The sequence below is a fragment of the Ictidomys tridecemlineatus genome, chromosome X (assembly GCF_052094955.1).
Source record: "Ictidomys tridecemlineatus isolate mIctTri1 chromosome X, mIctTri1.hap1, whole genome shotgun sequence".
Lineage (NCBI taxonomy): Eukaryota > Metazoa > Chordata > Mammalia > Rodentia > Sciuridae > Ictidomys > Ictidomys tridecemlineatus.
Genome location: NC_135493.1, coordinates 36611352 through 36631389, shown reverse-complemented (window position 1 = coordinate 36631389; position 20038 = coordinate 36611352). Strand labels below are relative to the sequence as shown.

At 37.4% G+C, this 20038-nt stretch overlaps 1 protein-coding gene across 7 annotated transcripts in view; it reads right to left on the bottom strand.

Moving 5' to 3' along the window:
• Nucleotides 1–20038, bottom strand: part of Trpc5 (transient receptor potential cation channel subfamily C member 5) — a 273724-nt gene that overhangs the window by 192027 nt on the left and 61659 nt on the right. For 3 of the 7 annotated variants that reach the window (XM_078034364.1, XM_078034365.1, XM_078034366.1), the window contains one exon: nucleotides 11742–12665. The exons of the other annotated variants lie outside the window; for them this stretch is intronic. The gene's annotated coding sequence lies outside the window, so the exon portion shown is untranslated. The remainder of the gene's footprint in view (nucleotides 1–11741; nucleotides 12666–20038) is intronic. 7 annotated transcript variants of the gene reach the window in all.

The following is a 20038-nucleotide window of genomic DNA, read 5'->3' as shown; positions in this document are numbered from 1 at the left end:
TTCTGATATCTGTTGTCTTTAGAGTAGAAAGGAAATTCCTACATGGGCTTGAATCAGGGAGCACACAGCAGCAACTTACTTATCCCTCTCTCCGTGCCTGTGAGTCTGTGTGGATCCTGAAGATCATTCCAGGTACAGAGGAATAGGATGGTATAACAGATTCATCACCTTGATGAATCTGTTAGTCTTTCTTATATCCTCAGCACTTACTTGGCTTTGTTCACCCCAGTTTAACCCTTAGGACACAGAGGCACTTTTGATGTCTGAATGTTCCAAAGCAGATAGCCTTGCTTTCTATTCTGGTTACTGTTAGAAATGGACAATCTGGACCCAGGGCAGTCAAAGGGGGTTCAGTCCCAGTACTTCCTGGAAGGTATGCTTTAGACCAGTGCTAGGGCAACTCCATATTAAAGTAGCAGAATGGAGGAGTCCGCCAATCATAGCCTAATTCCCTGGGTAATGTGGAGATTTAAAGGGAGAAGAATGTTATCAAATTGCCACTCTTTATTCTATTACTCATTCCCTGCTTGTCTTCTGTTTCATGAAGTGTCTCAGTATATTCTAAATGGTAATCTACAAGGTGAAACCTACCAACTGAACACTCATAATTTAGTTCCCCTTATGAGGAAGGTCAGGGTTGGACACAGTGAGAAGATGGGTGCCTTGGTGATTGATGTAAGTGGCCCTGGCCCACCTCTTCCTTCATCTCCAACCTTTATCTCCAACCTGCTGGGTCTTTCAATTACCACAGAACTCAGAATCTCTTTACTTCCAAATGAGGGAGAAAAGATTGACAGAGCCTCACACAGAAGTCATCTCCTTTTGCATGGACCCCATTGATTTTTAAAAATCGAGAAGTTGACCTTGGAGATTGTTATGATTTAGATGTTGTGTCTCCCAAAAGCTCATGTGTGACAATGCAAGAAAGTTTATAGGAGAAATTATTGGGCTATATCCTTAAACTAATCAGCAAATTAATCCCTGTTGGGATTAACTGGGTGGTAACTGGAGGCAGGTGCAGTGTGGCTGGAGGAAGTGGTTCATTGTGGGTGGAGCTATGTGGTATATATTTTGTATCTGGAGTGTGGAGTCTCTTTCTTCTTTCTGATCATCATGTGAGTGGTGTCCCTCTGCCACACTCTTCCACTATGATGTTTTGTCTCACCTTGAGCCCTGAGGAATAGAGCCGGACTTCTATGTACTAAGACCTCTGAAACTGTGAGCCTTCAAATAAACCTTTCCTTTTCTACAGTTGTTCTGATCAGATCTTTTAGTTATAGCAGCAAAAAAAAACCTGACTAAAACAGAGACCCATGGAAATTCTCCAGTTGCCCCAGTTTTCTTTTGAATAATAATAGGTATTTAATAAAGTTATTATAAAGACTAAATAAGTTAATATTTGTAAAACACTTATAAGAGTGTCCATGGCATTTCAAATAGTAAAAAAAATGAGATATTAATCATAATCCTACTCACAATGAGAGAAGTCTAGTGGTTTGAGTATGTGGCAACATCACCATCTGGGAGTCTGGGCTTTAAGACATCCTAGGAGATCTTCTTGTCATGGCCACAGCCACTAATCTTGGTTTATCCAGACCATGAGAAGGCTTTCTTGAGCCTTCTGATCTGAATGTTTTGCTCTTGCCTTGTTCTCTCAAATGGTGCTCCAGGGTCAGTACTCTGGGGCAGACTTCACTGAGGAGTATTTCTTTGTCACCGTCAAGGGAAAGGCAACTCTGAATTGGGACACCTTCCCCACACACTAAGGGCCTTGCTTATTAACCTTGAATTCTCTTCCACTGTAGAAGAGGACTTTACTGCCACTGGTTAGTTTTGAGTTGGTGCTTAGCTTATGAGGTGAGATCTGGGGCCAAATCAGGAAGGAGAGACATCTGAATTCAAAGCAGTCTTATTTCTCTTTGTGAGACCTTGCCTTCCAGATACCCAATACTTTCTTGAAATCACTGGCTGCTTAGGGATCCTTGTCAGGGTCATCCTCAGGCCTTTCTACCCTAGGCAGCTCTTCCATCCATAGTTCTTTTCTAAAGTCTGTTTCTCATCTTCACAACTTGACTGTTTAGGGGCCCAAGCTCTTAGGACTCTGCTCCAATTTGAATATGACAATGTTCTTTCAGACTGGGTGTTTATGTCCATTGAAAATCATTATTGTTCCTGCTATGTTTTATTCACAATTCAGGAAGGACTTCAGATGAGCTAGTAGAGTATGAATTTTGATTCAGCAAGGCAAGGGGATGATATTTAGAGCAAAAGTCTTTAATGCCTCTCAAGTCATACATTGGTGAAAATGGCTATACCAGTAACACTTCAAGAGGCAAGATATTCTAGTTGTTCAGAGAACAGGTTCTGGAGTAACTACTAGCTCTGATCATGGAAAAGTTACATCTCTCCCTGCCTGAGGTTCCTCATCTATAAAATGGGCTTAATAATTGCACATACTTCACAAGGTTGTTATAAGGATACTAATATTTACATAGTTCCTAAAATGGTGCCTGTCTCATGGTAAGCATATTAGTACATTTTTCTGTTATTATGATGAAATACCTGAGACTGGGTAATTTACAAAGAAAAAAGGTCTAGTTAGCCCACAGTTTTGGAAATTAAAAGTCCAAAATTGGGCAGGTATATTTTGTTCAGTCTCTGGTGAAGGCCTAATGGTGGATGGTGTCATGGTAGGAGTGCATGCCAGTAGGAGAAATCACATGGCAAAGCAGGAAGACAGAGTGAGGGGAGGTGCCAGGATTGCTCTTTTTATAACAACCCTTTTGTGAGACCTGAGGTCTCATAAGAACCACATCAATTCCTTCTGAGTACAGCACCCCTGAAGACCCAGTCACCTTGCAGTATGCTTCAAAGACTTAATCACCTTACAATAAGCTCCACCTCTTAAAGGTCTCACTACACCTCACATTGCCACAAGCTTCCAATGCACCAACCATAGCAATGTTACATAAATGTTTGTTAAATAAATGTTTAACTGCAGATGCCAGGCAGCCAAACTTCAAGCCTATGAGAGGGATAGCCAGAAAGGTACTCATTTCCTTCAGGAGAAGCATGAAGAATAACTAGGCTGGAAACAGAGTGATCTTAATCCTCTATAGGAGGGACATGCAGCCCTTCACAATTTGACAAAGGTAAGAAATGGACATTTTAAGTTTGAAGAGGCTGTGTGGACAAAAGAAGGACTAGCCAGATTCTGTGTATATGGTAGAATGGCTCATCAGCTGGGATAGGGGCTGTCTTTGGGAAATTTCTGCCAAGAAAAACATTCCCAATTTCTCCTTATATTTAGTATGCTTTAATCCCTTTGGTTGATTTTGTTGTCTCTAGTATGGAAGGACCTAAACTGACAGTCCCTGAACAAGTCAGAATGTGTCTAATCTGGTGGGTGTGAAATGCAGCAGGCCCCTAAGGATAATGGAAGTAAGCAAAGCTCTGTGGGACATGCATATATTTTTTGATAATGAAAAGGTTATAGACATAATAATGACTGTGATTTTGAAAGAGTAATCTGCTGCCTATTCTAGGAAAAGTCTGGCTCTATGAAACAGCCTGTTTCCATTGGAGGGAGGTTCAAGTAATCTCAAGGATCAAAGTCTGTTACCCATCTCTACCTCACTTTGACTGAACTAAGATCCTCTGCTTGGCAGAACAGGGCTCCTCAACACCAGCTTTGGCATGCCAGGGCTTCTAAAGGTGGGGCTAAGCATTTCTGTTGCCGTCATATCTGTGAGCTGGTGGGTAAGGAGGGAATGGGGCCTGATGGGTGGCCAAAATGAAGGTATTTTTAAAAAGCAATTCAGAAAGTATGGTGATCTCAGTTAGTTACTCAGCAGAAAGAGAGAGTGTTGGCTGTCCCTAGGGCTACCAACTGTTTCTTTGTACTTCACATTTTGCATTACATTCAATTTAGCACTAGGTTTAACATAGAGGGATTGCTGTTATTTTCCTATGCATCAATAATTTCTCAATAGGGATCAGACTTTCTGTGAAATGGAGCATCAACTCACATTTTAGTTTGAAACACACAACAGTGGTGAATTTGTTATTAAAATGGTCACATACTGCAATTCTGTATGGTATCACCTACCATTTTCTTAGTTATGCCTCATGGCATCTTGCACAAAGCTTGGTATGTATCAGGTAACTGTCAAACCCTCTTTCATTTGATTAAGTTGCAGGCAACCAGTATCTCACAGTTCCCTTTGCTTTTACATGCACAAGCAAATCAGGATAATAATATCACCTTTCATTGATGAATTCTGTGGGGTTTTTGAGGATATGCATGTTTATACTGGGCCAAATAGATAGTACATTGTCCTATTTAATGTTCAGAACAACCTTATGAGGCAGGTGTTATTATCTCAACTTCACAGATGAATCTGTGGCTCAGGGATGCTAAATAGTGTATCCAAAATCACACAGCTACTGTGAAGCAGGGATTTGAATGCCGATCTGGCTTCTTTCCATTGCCCTATCTCTTTTCACTATTTGCATTCTCTTTTAAACTCTATTCATTTATTTTTATGTGGTGCTGAAGATGGAACCCAGTGTCTCACATGTGCTAGGCAAACGTTCTACCACTGAGCTACAGCCCCAGCCCCACTATTTGCATTCTTTCCTGATAATCTGGGTTTAAGATTTTTCATCACCATTTGCTATGCTTTTCACTTTCTAATGTTTAAGGGTTATTGAGGGGTTCACCTAACTGTATAATACTTATAAACATAAGCAGCTTGCCCCAATAATTTGAGTGTAACGTTTCCCAGATACTCCAAACAGCTTCTTGTGTCTCAGACAATGGAAAACTCTTAATTATTAAATGGGTCAGCACAGTGTTTAATCAGCTTGTTGCAGATGGTTGCTTGCCACACATTAATGATTAAACCACCTACTTATTTGTTGGGTGCTGGAAATTGATAATGTATACAGAACATATTCTGAGGCTTTAGTAGATTTTGTATTTATACGACCCCACATATACAGAAACTGTCTTGGTCATTATACTCTGTCAGTATCACAGCATAGACTTTGAAATGAAAGAAATTTAGATACCAAGAGACCTCCAGAGGATTAGGTAATCAGAATTTATCTCCCCCAATTAATAGCTGGGAAAATTGAGGCTGATGCAGGTAGTGCCTTGCTCAAGGTTAAAAAGTAAGTTCAAACCAGAGCCAGGAGTCAAACTCAGATATATCTGACTTCTGTTTGCTTCATTACATACTTCTTTCAGCACTTTTATTCTTGTATTTAGGTTTTCAGGCATCAAATATTACTGAGCAGCTGCTGTGTGCCAGATTTTGACTCAGAAATGTCAGGCGACTTTCCTAGAGTCACACCACAAGCAAGTGACATGGTTTAGCACTCCACTCTCTAGTTTTTTCTACCATCCACCTTGCCAGTCCTCACTGAAGACCTGCACATCTCAGTGTTTTTCTGTGCAATTGGGAGGATGGTGTAATTTGGTCCAGATAAGCAGGCTTCTCAGTGACTTATGGTTGTGAAAAGACAGAATCCTCCTTTGAGGATCAAATGACCTCACTAGAGCTGTTGTTCTCAACTTGAACAAGCATCAGGATTACCTAGAGAAATGTTAAAACACTAATTGTGGAGTTCCACTCCCAGAGTTTCTCATTCAGTAGAACTAGGATAGGTTCTGAAGATTTGCATTTCTAAGAAATTCTTAGGTGCTGACTCTGAAAGTCCAGGGACCACACTAAAAATCTCCTTTCAAGTCTATAAAATAAGTATGATAATGTTGATCTCCTGATCTGACTTCCTTAAAAAGACCCCTAAAGTACAAAAATGAAAATCAAGAATCAGTAAATGGAATGGATTCAAACTAAAAATCTTCTTCTCAGCAAAAGAATCACAAGTACTCTAAGATTCCATCTCACTCCAATCAGAATGGCAATTACCAGGAATACAAGCAACAATAAATGTTGGTTAGGATGTGGGGGAAAAGGTACACTCATACATTGCTGGTGGGAATGCAAATTGATGCAACCATTATGGAAAGCAGTATGTATATTCCTCAGAAAACTTGGAATGGAACCCCCATTTGACTCAGCTATCCCACTCCTCAGTTTATACCCAAAGGATTTAAAATCAGCATACTACAGTGATGCAGCCACATCAATGTTTACAGCAGCTCAACTCACAATAGCTAAACTATGGAACCCACCTACTCTTCAACAGATGAATAAATAAAGAAAATGTGATGTATATGATATATAAATGTGATATATAATATATATATCATTTATATGATGGAATATTATTCAGGTTTAAAGAAGAATGAAATTATGTCATTTGCCATGGATTGAGTTGGAGAATATCATGCTAAGTGAAATAACTCAATCCCAAAAAACCAAAGGCCAAATGTTTTCTCTGATATGCAGATGCTATTTCACAATAAGAGGGGCTAGGGAAGAACAGAGTTACTTTGGTAGAGAGGAGTGAGGGGATGGGAGGTGGTCTGGGGTTAGAGGGATAGTAGAATGAAACAGACATTTTCACCTTATGTAAATATATTACTGCATGACCAATGTGATTTTACAACATGTACAACCAAAAAAATGAGAAATTATACTCTATTTATGTATGATATATGAAAGTGCAAGAAATTTGGAAAAAATACTAGGTCATCTAGTCCAGTCTTCTGCATCTAAACTGGGATGTACCTAACCCATTCCAAATGTATGGTTGGCAACTCCCACTTTTTCCTTTATGAATGAATATGATGAGCACTTTCTCTGTCTGCTCTTATGAACTAATAATTTTTATCCTAATTCTTCCCCTTGTTTTATGGTTGTGCATGAGGTGTCCCTTAAAGCTCTTTTGTTAATGTGGGAATATTCAGAGGAGAAATGAGCTGCAACCTACTCTGTCCATCCTAGTTTAAATGGACCAACTGGGTGGTAACTGCAGCAGGTGAGGCATGGCTGGAGGAGATGGATTACTTGGGGCATGCCCTGGAAGGTGCATCTTCTCTGTGGCCCTTTCTTCTAGCTCTCTTTCCTCCTGGATGCCGTGAAAGAATCAGTGCTCCTTCACCATGACCTTTTGCCATGATGTTTCATTGTACACAATGACAGAAACCATGATGTTTGCCATGGTTTCACTTGGGTACAGGGTAATGGAGTCAATTGACCATGAACTGACACCTTTGAAACCATGACAAAAAATAAACTTATCCTCAGCTAAGTTGTTTTTATCAGGTATTTGGATCACAGCAGTGCAAAGCTGACTAACACCTTGGGTGCTCCACAGTGATTATTACTAGTAAATCAGTCTGCTCAGGGATATGTGGGCATAGGGCCTGTCATAAATCTTGGTACATAGCAAGTAATCAATGCATTACATAGCTCCCTTTCCTTCCCTTGTCTAACTGGTAATACCTCCAAATTACTCATGAGTCACTCTGGCATTCCTTTGATCCAATGTTGGTGATCACCTAAACACAATCTGCAGAATGAACTTCTGCTTATGGAATATGTAGTTATATATATATATATATATATATATGCCTTTTAGTTGTCAATGGACCTTTATTTTATTTATTTATATGTGGTACACAGCATGTACCAGTTGATAACTCTAGATGACATCCTCTTCCATATTTCTAAAAATAGTGGTTCTCAGACCTGGTTGCACATTAGAATTACCTAGGTAGCTTTAAAAATACTAATGCCTGGATCTCATGCCAGACCAACTGAGTCAGAATCTCTGGGGGTAGGATCCAAACTGGTATTTTCAGAGCTGTCTGGGTGATTTTAATGTACATCCAAGCTTGAGAAAGAACCCCTGTTAAAACCAAAGCCACTTTTCCCTTTACTTTGTCTTCTTGTCTTTTTAAAACTTTTAAAATAAATTTATTTATATATTTTAATTAAGTATATACAACAGCAAAATATGTTTTGATTCATTGTACACAATGACAGCACAACTTTTCATTTCTCTGATTGTACACAATGTAGCATAGCACCATATATGCAGTCATACATGTAAGTAGGGTAAGGGATGTCCAACTCATTCGACCATCTTTCCTGCCCCCAAACCTCCTCCCCTTCCCCCTTTGCCCAACCAAAGTTCCTCCATCTTTCCCATAGCCCCCCAACCCCATTATAGATCAGCACCCACTTATCAGAGATAACATTCAGCCTTTGATTTTTGGGGATTGGCTTATTTCGCTTAGCATGATATTCTCCAACTCCATCCATTTACTTGCAATTGGCATGATTTTATTATCTTTTAATTCTGAGTAATATTCTATTGTGTACATATACCACAGTTTCTTTATCCATTCACTCATTGAAGGACATCCAGGTTGGTTCCACAGTTTAGCTATTGTGAATTGAGCTGCTACAAACATTGATGTGGCTGTGTTACTATAGTATGCTGATTTTAAGTCCAGAGTATCTGTAACTCTGAGCTTTACTCTAGAAGGGATTCTATAAGGCAATGATCCTGAAACTATGGCATGAATGTATTCATCAGAGTCACCCTGAATCACACAGGTTTTCCCTAGAATTTATGATATGTGAGGAATGTGATGGGGTCAAGAATCTGGATTCTTAGTGAGTTCCTTGGTGGTGTGGATGCTGTCCACCCAGGGACCACACTGTGTAAACCATTGTTGTCAGGGAAGGGGCACAATTCTCTTCATCTGATACCCCTTAAAACACAGTTGTGATAGGCAACCTTTTAAACCCAAATTCCCATGACAATTTTCAAGCACTATAAGGGTGTGTATGCTCACAAAGCTGTATTGAGGAGAGCTATATCAAAGTAGCCAAGCATCCATTTGCAAAGACAAATGAAAGACAAATGGAACCCATCAGGAGAATTAAACAAATGTTCTCTGGGGTAATAGGATGCAGCCAGCAGCAGAGGAAAGAGTTAAATAATTAGGTTGTTTATCTTGATTTAGTCTCTGTAGGGCTTGGGTGACTTTGTTCCATCTCCATGTATCATAATTAGAACTGTCTTCTACCATTTAAATAGGAATGGGTTTACTGTTAAAACACAGAACAAATTAGAGATCACAGGCATGGAGAAAACAGAACAAAACAAATAAAAGCCACCCCTAATCTGGAGCAACAGACCAGGAAGAAGAATGTTTTGAGTTGCTTATGAACATCACAATCAGTTTTAGGTAACACTGCCCAGTATGTGCAAGCTTAATTATCTTTTATCAAGATGGGGTGGGGTGGGGTGGGGGGCAACTAGACAGGGATATTGAGGCATGGAAGGAAATGGTTAAATCATTCTATTTGCTCAGAATGACTGGCAATGTCGCCCCTGCATTTACCATTCATCTACTCTTCTCTAGAGGATCTCAGGAAAGAACAGAGATGATAAATGAGCCCAGCATCCCTGAGAAACACCAATTACCTTATAGAAAATCACCTTAGTAGGTTTGTGTGTGTGTGTGTGTGTGTGTGTGTGTGTGTGTGTGTGTGAATGTGAGTGTGTGTGTGTGTGTGTGTGAGAGAGAGAGAGAGAGAGAGAGAGAGAGAAAGAGAGAGATATGGGGGGGAGGGAGACTGAACAATACTAACTTTAAAAATTTTAAAATTTTAAAAATTCCACCTGTTTTATATTTACTTTTTTGAAGGTAGTGAATTGAAAATGATAAATGTGGTTTGCATTATATTTTCACTGGACTATGCTACATCAGACTGGTAGCTTCCTAAGGATAGGCACCTTATTTGACTTGCTCACTGTGATATCCCTGCTGTATGACAAATAGTAGTGCTCCCTTGAGTATTTTCAAATGACCAAATGAAGAAATTGATCATGTATCTGGGTTTGTATCGAACCCTGGTATTTTGGCTAGAAGGTAATGGCATTGTTTTGGATTTATTTTTCCATTCCTCTGGGTGACTGGGTATTTAATTCACATTAGTGTATTTCATGTCTTTAATTTCACAAATGACAGGAAGTTCTAGCTGTGGCTAAGTGATGCAATGTTGTTCCACTTACAAATTATTATCTGTAAATTCTTCCTATGTGTGTTCAGAGAAGTGATTTGAAGAAGAGGAAATAATTTTTAAGCCAAGGGAAATTTAAAGCAAAAAAAGGGGAGAGGCAATAGGGCCCAGGACTTAGTGTCTAAAAGAACCTGTATTCATTTTTTATTGCTGCATAAAAATTACTACAAACATAATGGCTTTGACTAACATAAATTTAGTTAGTTTTTTAGAGTTTCTAAAGAGTTTCTGTAGATTAGAAGTCTACACACAGTATGCATGGATTTTCTGCTCAGAGTCTGGCTGAGCTGAAATTAAAGTGTGTCTGGCCTGGGCTGTACTTTTTGTCTGGGTTCAGGGCCTCTTCTAATTTCCATGGGTTGTTTGGAGAATTGTTTTATAGCTATGGGCTTGGGTTCTCTTTCAGCTCATAGAGGCTGCCCACAGTTTCTTTCTCTATGACCCCCAAAGGTAATTCACAAGATGAATGTCTGCTTTTTTCCAAGTCAGTTAGAGCCTTGCTCCTCTGACTTCTTTCTCACCAGCCAGAGAATACCCTGTATCTTGAAAGGACTCAAGTAATTAAGTTAGTCCCACCCAAATAATCACCTGATCTTCTTGATTTGGGACCTTAATTACATCTGCAAATACCTTTCTAGCAGTACCTAGATTAGTTTTGGATTGAATACCTGGGAGAAGGTATGCATACACAGGAACTGGGAATCTTGGGAGCTCATCTTAGAATTCTACCTGCTATAGAACCCCAAGTATCTTTTCAGTGAAAATAAAATAATGAGCAGAAACAGTCTATAGAAGTAGTCAATTCTTTAAGAGCTATTGAGGAAGGGCTATTGAGGAAGTTGCCATGGGACCTATGGACAGGACTCTAATTAAGGAAATGCTTACATTGAAAAGCATGCTAAAGATAACATAAACTAACTCTCCCATTTGTCAGATGCCTAAATGGAGTCCTACAAGGTGGAAGCCTTGTGAGGGAGGTCAATGTATCCATCTCACATTCCTCCTGTGGAATCTGTTGACTGTTAGAATAGCTGGAAGACAGATCATTTGAAATTTGGTAAGATTATAATCTCTTATCAAACTAATTTTCTCATATTTTCATGCTTTACCTGCATTCTTAAATAAGTTATAGACTAAAAACATATATTTTTGAGTTTTAGAAAAATAAACCTACTTTGTATATAACATTGAATTCACTCTCTCATTCATATCTAACATTGAATGTATTGGTTGTTAAATCATAAATTGTGCTGAATTTCTCATTTTTCATATATATAATTTTCTTTAAAACAACTGTTTAAAGGGTAAGGAACTTGGGCAAAGATGTGTTTCTATCCTTTAAGACAAAGTAGTGATAGCATTAAAGATCCCAGAAGGGCCAGAAATCTTGAGAGCTTTGCATGGAAACAGCCTTTATATCTCAAATTCCACTTTTTATATCCCGCTACCCAAAGGATCTGATGAGGAACACAGAATGAAGTGTAAACCAATGAGGCACCAAAAGAATATTACCTGAGTGATAGTCTTAGGCCTGAATTTAAAGAAAATGCACACAGTTTGTTTCTCTAATGCTGACAGTACATTATCAATGTGATGAGATGAGCAAGTATTATTTTTGCAGAGGCAGAAAAAATAAAAATGGAATCTCTGGGGCTTGAGTTGCAATGATCATATTTGATTTTGTCAATGATTGAATTTAAAGGCACAGCTGCCTCCTATGTTCCTTACCTCTGAAGTTGGGCTGGTGCCTTGTTCAGGTCCCTGTCAAATCAACTTAGTTTATTTATTGAGAATGCTTTCTTTTCATTGTTCATGTTTCCAGCAGGTTCAGGCACTGAGGATAATTTTTCAATGACAAAATAATCAATAACCTGACTGAAGCTGACTTTTCCACACTCATGACAGCAGTCAATTTTCAACTCTTCTGGGGATGTTTATCTAGTTTTGTGATGCTTCAGGCCACTTGATGATTTCCATTTGCTACTGGCCTTTGAGGTCTTTATCCTTCTCATTACCACCTCCACCACAGGGTCACAAGAGAATAAAAGGAACTGGCAGAAAATCAGTTTACTTTCTTATTGTTAGAAGCTTTGAAGAAAGGTTTGGTTGGACCTGTGTTTGAAACAAATAATTGATTCTACTACATTATGAAGAATTATCTGTCACCTATGCCCCACCCCTGCTCTACTCCATCCTTTTATATAATTGAGAATTGACTTGATGGTCCAGGAGACCCTCTGGATTTGCAAAATCAGATGATGTGCACTATGCCAACCCACACAGTAAATGTGACAGGCAGGCAATGAACAACAAGAAGAAAACAAAACAAACAGAAATAGAACACATAAATGCATCCAGATGGTCAGTATAGGTGCTTCTAATTAACTCCTGTAGTTAAGTCAATACTGAAGACTTTCTCTATTGTCCAATGATGACATAGAATATTAATAAATTTTGCTATTCACACAGATGTCTGATATTGCTCCAGTTTTTGCATTTGTCTCTGTTGAAAAATGCTCAGACCTAAGATTTCCCAGTGCCAAACTGAATAGGGATTGAAGTTCAGATTCTCAGTCATGCACTAGTGAATGATCCTCTCACTACCACCATCATCTCTGTGCCTCTCTTGGTGTGTCCATGCAAATGTGGAATCTAAAGAGAAAAATACAGGATACAAAATCAACATACAAAAATCAATAGCTTTCCTGTACACTAATAATAAATATGCTGAGAAAGAAATCAGTAAAGCAATTCCATTCACAATAGCTTCAAAAAATAAAAACTCTAGGAATAAATCTAACAAAAGAGATGAAGAACCACTATAATGAAAACTGTAGAAAACTAAATAAAGAAATTAAGGAATATACTAGAAGATTGAAAGACCTCCTATGTTCAAAGATAGATAGAATTAAAATTATTAAAATGACTATATTACCAAAAGTGATATACATATTCAATGCAATTCCCATTAAAATACCAATGACATTCTTCACAGAACTAGAAAAAACAATCCTAAAATTAATTTGGATAAGAAAAAAACACCCAGAATAGCCAAAGCAATTCTAAGCAAAAAAAAAAAAAATACCAACTTCAAATCATACCACAGGGGCTGGGATTGTGGCTCAGTATTTCTGAAGAGTATGTGGGGGGGGGGAGGAACACTTTTACACTATTCACTGGAATGTAAATTAGTACATCAACTCTGTAAATCAATATGGAATTTCCTGAAAAGACTAGGTATGAAACCTCTGTGTGACATGGCTATTATCACTTCTTGGTATTTATCCCAAAGACATCAAGTCATCATACTATAGTGATACATGCACATTCATGTTCATAGTAGCACACAACAGTCAAATTATAGAACCAACCTTGGTATCAATGGATAAATCAATAAAACAAATGTTCTATGTACATACAATGGAGTTCTAGTCAGTCACAAAGAAGAATGAAATTATTCTATTTGCCAGATAATGTTTGGAACTCAAGAGCATTATGTCATTCAAAATAAATCAAACTCAGAAAGTCAATGGTTGTATGTTTTCTTACATATGTGAAAGATATAGAGGGAAAAAAGAGAAAATGGTAGGAGAATCTCATGAAAACTGGAAAGGGAAATAGGAACTAAGAAGAGGTCAAATTATCTCAGTCTGCCGATGACAAGATTTTGTATTTAGAAGATTCTAAAAACTCCACCAGAGGACTTCTAGAGCTGATAAACAAATTTAGTAAAGTAGCAGGACACAAGATCAGCATATATAAATCAATTGCTTTCTTATACTCCAATAATAAATCTGCTGAAAAAGTAATTAGGAAAACTATCCCATTCACAATACCAAAAAAAAAAAAAAATAGCTGGGAACTAATCTAACGAAGGTGAAGAATGTCTATAGTAAAAACTATAAAACACTGAAGAAAGAAATTGAAGAAGACCTTAGAAGATGGAAAGATCTCTTATATTTTTGGATAGACAGAATTAATATTGTCAAAATGCTACTAAAAGTGTTATAGAGTCAATGTAATCCCCATCAAATACCAATGACATTCTTCATAGAACTAGAAAAAAAACAGTACTAAAATTCATATGGAAAAGTAAGAGACCAAGAATAGCCAAAGCAATCCTAAGCAAAAAGACTGATGCTGGTGGCATCAGAATATCAGACTTGAAATTATACTACAGATCTGTAGTAACAAAAACAGCATGGTATTGGCACCAAAACAGACATGAAGACTGATGGAAGAGACTAGAAGACACAGAGAAAAACCCCACATAAATACAGTTATCTGATACTAGACAGAGGTGCCAAAAACATACATTGGAGAAATGATAGCTTCTTCAATAACTGGTGCTGGGAAAACTGGAAATCCATATAGAGCACAATGAAATTTAAATTCTATCTTTCACCCTGCATAAAACTCAAATTGAAGTGGACCAAAGACCTAGGAATTAGAACAGAAAATCTGCAACTTCTTGAAGAAAATGTAGACCCAACACTCCAACAATGTTATCACAGGTACCAACTTCCTTAACAAGACCTCTAAAACACAAGAAATAACTCCCCAATCAATGAATGGAATGCCATCAAATTAAAAAAACTTCTGTACAACAAACAAAACAAAAGCATGTATAGAAAGCCTATAGAATGGGAGGAGATCTTTCCTATCTGTTCCTCAGATTAATATCCAGAATATATTAAGAACTCAAAAAATTTAACACCAAAAACAAAACAAATAACCCAATAAATAAATTGATTGGCAAAAGAACCAAACAGACACTTCTCAAAAAAGAAATACAAATTGACTAACAAATACATGAAAAAACATGTTCGACATTTATAGCAATTAGGGAAATGTAAATCAAAACCAAGTTGAGATTTTAACCCTCTCCAGTCACAATGGCAATTAACAAGAATACAAATAATAATAAATGCTGGTGAGGATGTGGGGGAAAAGAGACACTCATATATTATTGGGGAAACTGCAAATTTGTACAATTACTCTGGAAAGAAGTGCTGAGATTCCTCAAGAAACTAGGAATATAACCACCATATGACCCAGCTATCCCACTCCTTGTTATATAGCCAAAAGATCTAAAATGAGCATACTATAGGGATGCAACCATGTCAATGTTTATAGCACCTCAACTCATAGTAGCCCAGAGATGGTATTACTTAACCATAATGAAGAATGAGTATATGTCATTTGCTGGTAAATGGATGGATCTGGAGATTATAACCCTACGTGAAATAAGACAGAACCAGAAAATCAATGGTCAAATTTGTTTTCTGATTTGCAGAAGCTAGTATAAAATAACGGAGTGGGGAGAGAAAAGAAATGGAGAGGGGATTCATTAACATACAAGAAAGATCAGTGGAATAAAAGAAAGAGATCGAAGGGAGGGAGGAGGGATGGAATAAGGGGAAAACACTGGAATGAATCTGACCTAACTTTCGAATGTACATGTATGAATATACTACAGTGAAACTCACCATTATGCATGTATCCAAGACACCAAATTAAAAAAATGTAAGTAAATAGCAGAAAAATAATTAGAGTAGAGAAAAGGGAACAGGGATAATAAAGTGGGGAAGGGTAAGGGGAAATGTTGGGGACTGAATTAGAGCATTTATAATTATGTGAAATTAATATAATTATAATTATGTCAAAATGAATCCTAATGTTGTATATAACTAATATAAACCATTTAAAAAATAAAAAAGGACTAGTGGGAGGGAGGAGAGGGGAGGTAAAGGGGAAGTACTGGGAACAATATTGACCAAATTATATTGTTATATTGTGTACAAGTATGAATATGTTAAAAATGAATCCCACTGTTATATAATTATAATGCACCAATAAAATATAGACAAAAGAAAAATAAAGGGAATAATAGCCACTTAAAAGTCAAGATTATTGAATATACCTGCTCCAAAGACTGAGGCTACTGTGTGGGTTATGTTGGCATAGATATTTCATGCACTTAGGGTTACTGCTGAAGAAAGACAATACCCCACTAGGACACTAGGGGGCAAAGATTATGGATTTAAAAGAGCAATTTTTACATTCCAGATGGACTATTCATTAATTTATTGACCTGAGGTAAGCCATTGACATATATTGCTTTGAAACACAAAGCCAAGAGATGTTAAGGATACCTGTTCTTCATTTTTCATGGAGTTGGTGTGAGGAATAAATGGGATAATCTTATGAGTGACTAGCACTGAGTGCCAAATGTCTGACATGTAATGAGTATTCAACAAATGTTTGTAGATTCTGAATGAGGGTCCTAAATGCCCTGGCATCAAGAGATCCAGGAGCCTAAACAGTCAGTTGTAGGTATACAGTTTGGAGTAGATAAGAGTACTAAAGATTAGTAGGTGAAGATACTATATTTATACTATAAGAATTGGATATTCTAAGTCACACTCAGATTTCTATTTATCCAAATCCTCTGTCATTTTTGATGGAGAGTAGGAGTAATTTTCTAGGACTTAGATGTTACATTAACCATTACAATTCAGGCAGATAGGAAAAATCTTCTAGTTGAAATAAAAAGCTGATTCTTCATATGTGTACCAGGACAGATCCAAAGTCCTAGTTATCAGGTCCTCCAAATAGTATGTGGGAAGTTCACAAGAACACAAGCTTCCTGAGACAGTACAGTTTTTTAAAATTTAAACATAAGTTTTAAAGTTCTCAATGGACTTTTATTTGTTAATTTATTTATATTCAGCATTAAGAATTGAACCCAGTGCCCACACATGCTAGGCAAGTGCTCTACCACTGAGCCATAGCCCTAGCCCTGAGAGAGTGCAATTTCTTTCTTTTTTTTAAATGAGAGAGAGAGAGAGAGAGAGAGAGAGAGAGAGAGAGAGAGAGAGAATTTCAATATTTATTTTTCAGTTTTTGGCGTACACAACATCTTTGTTTGTATGTGGTGCTGAGGATCAAACCCGAGCCGCACGCATGCCAGGCAAGCGCGCTACCACTTGAGCCACATCCCCAGCCCAGAGAGTGCAATTTCATGCAATATTCCTACTGTTATGTCTCTAGTGTCTAGAAAAATGCCTGGCACATAATAGAAGCTCAATACATGTGTTGAGTGAATGAACAAGTGCTCTCATTCACCATTATAAATGGGGCATCATAACAAATACCTATATATTGCTTTTTAGTGTGTCATGCAGTGGGAGTATGGAATCTAAAAAAAGGCACAACTATAAGAGGAAGAGAAGTTTATGGTAGTTCCAAATTTACAAACACAAAAATAAGATTATATTGGCAAGGTCTTCCAGCTTGGCTCCAGTTCAAAAAAAGGCAAAATACGTTAATCACAATGAAATTTACTGTAAATATTTTTCTGGGACAACATTAGCTGCTATGGATTTTATTAACAGCAAGACTAACATTTTTCTACACTTTATTTTTTAGCATTTATAGAGTTCCACTCCAATAAAGCAAAACTCTTTTATTAAAATAGTCCTTGAAGATTAGGAGATCTATCTATCTATCTATCTATCTATTTATCTATGTATCTATCTATCTCAGGACTTAGTTACTTTTAAATTCTTTCCTGTCTCCTTTCTTATTCACTTTATCTTTGCAAATCTACCACCTGCCACTGAAATGTGTTCCCAACCTTCAGTCTCTTGTGAGTTTCTCATAGTCCCTGGCAGAATTTTCTGACAAAAATTCTGATTCTGGAATGTGCAGCCTTGTCAGTCCTGAATTGGTCAAATTTTGGCAAGTAGGTCTTAGAATCTTGTGAAAAAATCTAAGAGACTTCCTGTCAGAGAGAGAAGCTATCTTGTATTAAAGGCTTGTTATCTCTGATGCTTATGTAGCCCTTCCTTGGGCTTGCCTTGCCTTGCAGCTTCTAGAGTTTCTATGTTTACTTGCCTGAATCTGATTTATTATTTTATAATAATCTACAGTTTCCATGAACTCCATGTATCTGGATTCTTTTTCAAATATTCTTGTATTTTGCTTCCATAATCTGCCCTATATTTCCATGTTTTCTGAAGTTCATGACTCCCTTGCTACATATTCTTTATTTTTTTTAATTGTAGTTGGACACAATATCTTTATTTATTTTTGTTTGATGCTGAGGATCGAACCCAGTGCTTCACATGTGTGAGGCGGGCGCTCTACCAATGAACTACAGCCCCAGCCCACTACATATTCTTATACCCTTGCTGCTCTAACCCTGCTCAAGTCCTAATAAAAAGAAAATGCAAGGTGGGAGTGGTCCAAGTAAAAGAAAATTACAAAGGGATTGAAGGCAATTATAACTAGTAATTTTACACCCTTGCCCCATTTATAGAGTTAGGAAATGGTGTCTTCAATCTCTGGAAATTTTTTCTATAGAAATTCTGGGCTTATAAGATTCATATACCATCTTAAAAATGAACCATACCTAGGATAATAATGTCCATCTCATCCCACCACCTTTCCCACTCCCATTCCCCATAACCTTCCCTCTGATTGCATCAATGATTTGAGTCTGCATTGTGTACAACTAGAGAAACAAAAAGTTGTGCTCCATTTTCATATACTGAGTCAAAATGCATTCTGCTGTCATGCATAACTAATTAGAACAAATAAAAAAGTGAACTATACCTTCTTGGAGATGCTGTTTCATGTCTGACAATGAACTGATGATTCTTCAAGTTCTATTTCCCCTGAAAGAGATTTTTTTTCCATCCCTACTGTGATGAGTAATTTTATATGTCAACTTGACTGGGCAATGAGATACCCAGGCTATTGGTCAAACACTATTCTGGATGTGTCTGTGAGGGTGTTTGTGGATATGATTTTCATTTGAAATTGGTATATAGAATGAAGCACCTTATCTTCCCTAATGTGAATAGGCCTCATCCAATCAGTTGAAGATCTGAATAGAAGGCAAAGACAGCCTGTCATTTGAGTAAGAGAGGGCACCTCTTGCCTGACAACATCAGCTAAAATAAATGTTTTCTTTCTTTGGACTCATACTAAAACACTCTCTCTTCCTAGGTCTGAAGCTTGTCATTTTGGGGGGCTTGAACTTATACAACCACTCTCCTGGTCCTCAAGCTTTCAAACTTGGACTGAAACTATACCATGAGCTCTCCTAGGTCTCCATTAAGCAGGTCTTGAGACTTTTGGGCCTTCATAATCATGAGTCAATTTCTTATAATAATATATCTAAAGAACACTGACTAATGCATCTGCCCTTCCACAGCAAAGCCTGACTGCTCCATGAGGAACAGGAGAAAAGATGAAAGAAAGTTTCAAACAGTCTTATTAGACTTGAGAAAATATTTCTAATTAGGAATATTTGGGAGAGAAGAAGCTTTGTTAAAAATTAAGAAACAAATGTTGTAATCCTGTCTCAATAATTTATTTGTGGCATGACTTTGGGTAAGTCATCTCCCCTTTTTCATTCCCATTTTATGTGAAAGTAGTAATGAACCCTCACTCTATACCTGTGGCATAGGTATGCTAAAAATGTCAAATGAGGGGCTTGGGGATGTTGCTCCATGGTAGATTAGAATGTGCAAGGCCCTGGGTTCCATTCCCAGCACCACAAAAAGTGAACTAACTCAATTATTGTTAAAAGCTAATGATAAGAACTCCCATGTTTTTTCTTTTAACCAGGACTATTTATTAAAATTGTCCTTGATACTATTCATACCAAAGTCAACATGGATTTCTTGCTTCCTTTAGTATCTTTTAATGGAAAATAATGACATAATATTTTCTGGGGAGAATGATCTGTGTGGTCATAATAGTTCAATAGAATTATGTGCAGGAACTGGGAACTCAAATATTATAAAAACAGTTTAGCCAAATAAAACCCAAATCCATGTAAATTATAATATTTTAGTACATGAGATAAAATTTGTCATTTTATCTCAAATTTTCTATTGGAGATTAAAACAAAGGTTAGCTGAGTAGATAGGATGTAGAGATGCATGCTTGTAATCCCAACTACTCAGGAGGCTGAGGCAGGAGGATCTCAAATTTGAGGACAGCCTCAGCAA